Source organism: Petaurus breviceps, unplaced genomic scaffold, assembly GCF_028583685.1.
Source record: "Petaurus breviceps papuanus isolate PSGF00001 unplaced genomic scaffold, PetGlider_PUasm1.0 551, whole genome shotgun sequence".
NCBI classification, from domain to species: Eukaryota; Metazoa; Chordata; class Mammalia; order Diprotodontia; family Petauridae; genus Petaurus; species Petaurus breviceps.
In genome coordinates, this window is record NW_027186372.1 from 43420735 (window position 1) to 43426120 (window position 5386).

The following is a 5386-nucleotide window of genomic DNA, read 5'->3' on the forward strand; positions in this document are numbered from 1 at the left end:
AAATGGTCAAAGGATATGAACAATGACTTTTCAGACAAAATCAAAACTAGCTCTAGTTATATGAAAAAGTGCTCTAATTCAGTATTCATGAGAGAAATGCAAATTAAAACAATTCTGAAGTACCACTTTACACTTATCATAGTGACTAATATGACAAAAGAGAAAAATATTGGATGTTGGAGGGGATATGAGAAAACTGGTATGCCAAAACACTGCTGGTGGAGTTGTGAACTGATTCAACCAGTCTGGAGAGCAGTTTGGAAATATACCCAATACCCTTTGATGCGGCAATGGAATATCATTGTGCTATGAGAAATGACAAGCAGAATGATTTCAGAAAAAACCTGGAAATACTTACATGAACTGATGCATAGTGAACAGATCCAGGAGAACATTGTACATAGTAACTGCAATATTGTTTCATTAAGAATTGTGAATGATTAGCTGTTCTCAGCAGCACAATGATCCTTCCAAGACAATTCCAAATGACTAATGGTGAAGCATACTATCTGCCTCCAGAGAAAGAACTGATATTGATTGGATACAGACTGAAATATTTTATTTTTCATTTTTTTGTTTGAGTCTTCTTGTACAAAATGACTAATATGGAAATGTTTTGCATAATTGTACATGTATAACCTATATCTGATTGCTTACTCTCAATGAATTCAAATTCAAATCTCAAAACATTGAGAAACTCTCAGAGAGGGGGGAGGGAGGGATAGAATTTAGAACTCAAAACTTTAAATAAAGATTGGAAAAATTTGGTAAAAAAAAAAAATAAAAAGGAGTAATGTTTAATAAACCAGGAAAAGGAGAATGGACCATGTTTTGAAAAACTTTGAATGCCAAACAGCATTTTGTATTTGATCCTAGAGATAACAGGGAGACATTGGAGGTTATTGAGTAGGTAAGTGAAATGTCAGACCTATACTTTAGAAAGGCAAAGGAACAGAAGGAAAGCCAGGGGGAGGATGGGGAAGACAGAGGTTAAGTGATTTTCCCTGAGTCACAGCTAGTAAGTGCCTGGGACCCAATTTAAACTCTAATCTTCCTGACTTGTGGGCCAGCCTTATACTACACTGCCTACCAACATTAGGGAAATCAATTTGGCAGGTATGTGGAGGATAGATTGCAGTGGGAATAGACTTGAAGTAGAGATATTAATGAGGAGGGCATTGCAATAACAAGGCATGGAGGGATGAGAGCCTGAATTAAGGTAAGTGGCTACATGATCAGAGTGAAAGAAAAGGTTTTGAGATGTACTACGGAGACAATATTTGGCAACTGATTAAACATGTGGGGTGAATGAGAATGAAGAATTGAGAATGACAATGTGGTTATGAACCTGGGTCACTTGAAGGATGGTGGCACCCTAAACATAAACAAAGATATTTAGAAGAGAAAGGAGTTTAGGGGAAAGATGATAAAATTTGTTTGGGACAAAATAGATAATATAAAATAGAGTTGTATCAATGAAGATTGAACAATAAAATAAACAATAGAGTAAGGAAATATCTTTGCATCAAATATCATCAATGAAAATTTGAGAAACTTTATATAGAAAATATAGATAACTGACACTAATATATAATTCTAAGACCCATTGTCCAATAGGTAAACATCTAAAGGATATGAAAAAACCTATTTTTTAAAAAAAAGAGTGTGATTTGGGGCAGCTAGATGGCATAGTGAATAGAGCACACTGGCCCTGGAGCCAGGAGGACCTGAGTTCAAATCCAGCCTCAGACACAACACAAAAAAAATCATGTGATTATCTCTGAGTAAACTGAGGATGAATAGAAAAGTAGTTCATGAATGTTAACCAGATCAAGGAGCCTAGAGGTTAGAGTATTTGAGGGAACATAAAGGTACTGAAGTGCCCTATAATGAGGGCAGAAATTAGGGTGGAGAATGAAATTGAATTCATTGAGAAAGTCAGGAGATTGGCAACAGCCACCAGAGGTGAACTGGATGATAGATTTGGATACTATAAACCTCAAAAGAGGAAATGCTGAGTGATGGTGGCATAACAAGCATCTGGAAATGGAAAAGGGAGCAAAGAGTATTCTGATTCCCTCATTAGGATCAGTGAATTTGGGAGGGAAGTTATAAAAGAAGATACAAACAGTATTAGAAGAGAAGGCTTATGATGAATGCATTATCATCTAGGAGCAGCCAGGTCTTAGTGAGGGCCAGAAAGTGGAAGGTGAGCTGAAAAGGAAGAGGTCTCAAGTGAAGGGTAGTTTGTTTTTCATAGAGTGGGAGTTCCAGAGGGCACAGTGAGCTAGAGGGTATGGAATGGCACATTGGAGGAGAAGTAATATTGAGGTGGATAAGATAAGATAAGAGGATAAGAGGTGGATAAGAGACTGGGCAACAGGGATTGCAGGGGTCATTGGGGGTTTCTCTTTAGTATTTGATATCACAAAAGTATGGAGAATTGAAGGGGTTGAGATTTGCAAACACCAAGAAGTCAGTTTAGGCAGAGTAGCAGTTATTGGAAGGAGCTCTGATGACGAAAGAAGGTGAGTATGTTGTTCTCCAAATGGTCTCACTTCATGATCTCTCCATCTTAGTGATCTGGGTGTTCTCTTTCCTCTCTTCCATGTCTTAGAATCTAACTCCCTTCAAGACTCAGGTTAAGTGCTAACTTCTAAAAGAGACCTTTCCTGGAAATACAAATGAAAACAACTCTTAGGTACCATATCTCACTGGTCAGATTGGCTAATGTGACAAAACAGGAAAATGATAAATGCTGGAGAAGATGTGGGAAAATTGGAACATTAATGCATTGTTGGTGGAGTTGTGAACTGATCCAACTATACTAGAGAGCAATTTGGAACTATGGCCAAAGGGCTATAAAATTGTACATACCCTTTAACCCAACAATGCCACTTCTAGGGCTGTATCACAAAGAGATCACATAAGTCAGAGGAGGACCCGTATGTGCAAAAATATTTATAGCAACTCTTTTTGTAGTGGCAAAGAACTTGTAAATCAAGGGGATGCCCTTCAATTGGGGAATGGCTAAACAATTTGTGGTATATGAATGTAATGGAATATTGTTGTGCTATAATAAATGAGGAACAGATGGACTTCATAATAACCTGGAGAGACTTATATAAACTGATGCTGAGTGAGGGGAGCAGAACCAGGAGAACATTGCACACAATTACAGACACATTGTATCTGTGATGACTGACTTTGATAGACTGGGTTCATCTAAGCAACGCAAGGTTGTAAGACAACTCCAAAAGACTCATGATGGAAAAGGCTATCCACATCCAGAGAAAGAATAATGGAGTCTGAATGCAGATGGAAGCAAACTACTTGCTTTCTCTCTTTTTCATTTTATTTTGTTTTGTTTCTTCTTTCTTGTTCATTCCATTGGTTATAATTCTTCTTTACAACCTGACTAATATGTAGAAACTATATCGGATTTCATGCCACCATGGGGAGTGGAGAAGGAAAATGAGGGGAGATTGAGGGGGAGAAAATTTGGATCTCCAAAACTTGTAGAACTGAATGTTGTAAACTAAAAGGAAATACATTTTTTTAGAAAAAATTTTAAAGAGACTCTTCTTGGTTCCCCTGTTGTTAGTGTTCTCGTCCCCTCAAACATTTTTTTTTATTTACTCATCAGGTTACCTGTTGTTTTCTCAAAAAAAAAAAATGGTAGTCTCCTTTAGGACAGAGACTATTTTGATTTTTGTCTTAGTATTCCTAGAGCCTAGCACAGTGCCTTTCTGCTACAGGCAATTAATAAATGCCCATTGGATGAAAGCAGCCAGTACAGAAAGAAAAAGCTTTATGAATACTAGAGAGAATATAGGTGGGGAATAATGAGAGAAAATTTGAGCCAAAATTTGGTAGTAAGATCCATTCCATTTTCTGGGATTGTTACTGTGGAATACAGCTTGCTGAGGTGTGTTTCTATGAGACTTGGTGAATGATAGACCTAAAGAGCAAGGCTGACATGAAGTAGCTCAATGTATAAGAATGGAGGTGAAGTTGGAGTGGGACCTGAGTTTGAACCCAGCTTCAGACACTTATTAGCTGTGTGACCCTGGTCTAGTCATTTAACCTCTCTCAGATCCTATTTCCTCGCCTACAAAATGGGTGCTGATGATAGCACCTACCTCACAAGGTTGTTTTGGTACATATACATACGTATAGCACCTTAAAGTGCTAGCTAAATATTATTTATTATTATTAACAACGATGATGATGATGATGATGGTTTATGGTGGGTGGTGATGATGATGATAGTGGTGATGACAACCATTGCTAGACTTGAGCTGAGAGCAGGGCAGCTCCAGTAAAACTATCCTCCATTTAGGCTGTGGCAGAGATGACCTTCGACAAAGTGTCCTCTCTACTCAGCACCAGAGAGGTTGGAGGGTGAAGCTTCTTTATAAGAACAAAGTGATTACCTGAGTAGTAAGAAGAAAACAAAACAAATAACCCATCCTTCTACTCACTCTAAGGGGGACTGTGAGATGGGGTGTGAAAGGAAAGAGTAACACCCTCAGGGATTTAGCTAGGATTATGCACTGGGACCTCCCAGCTCTGGTGATTTAGTAGCACAGGAACCTCCTGTTTTTAGCTCAGCTGAGCAGTTCCCCTTTATCCCACTTGTCGAGTTTGCTGCTTAAATAAGGTGTTCATAGTTAAGGATGTGCTACTTGTATCCATCCCTTTCCCCCTTCCCTCCCTAACATTTTCCCTCTTTTCCTGTGTAACAGGAATTTAAGCGAAGATAGCACCCTGCTCTCTCCCAGAATGGAGGGTGGCACTCTTCTGCACATGTGAAGTCTGGAACAGTTTTGGTTTCCTCCTTTTTCCCACTTAGACACACCTTGACTGCTCTGTCTTCATGCCTCTATCCTCTTCCCCAGTCTTCTCTGGGAAAAGCAAAATTCTTATTTTAAGGATCAGATTCTGGTCTGGAGCATTCTAATTTAAAAGTTTCCTGAGGTCATTCTTTTTCATGCTGGGCAGACAACCCAGCCATGACTTGGTGAGAACAAGTAAGTTGGAAACTTCAGTGTAGTCTGTGACAGGAGCCTGGGTCAGGGGATGTGGCCTAGTTGAGGTTGTGATTACAAAACCCCAGTCTTTTGATTGATGCTACAGACTTGCAGAGCTTCTCCTGAATGACATATCATGTGATAGACACTAGGGAGGGATTCTGTTGGAAGGAACTGTTAGAACATAGCTTGAGGAGAGAGAAAATAGATATAGATGTGGGGACATGGGGAGGCAAGGAGAGAGAGAGAGAGAGAGAGAGAGAGACAGAGAGAGAGAGAGAGAGAGAGAGAGAGAGAGAGAGAGAGACAGAGAGAGAGAGAGAGAGAGACAGAGAGAGAGAGAGAGAGAGAGA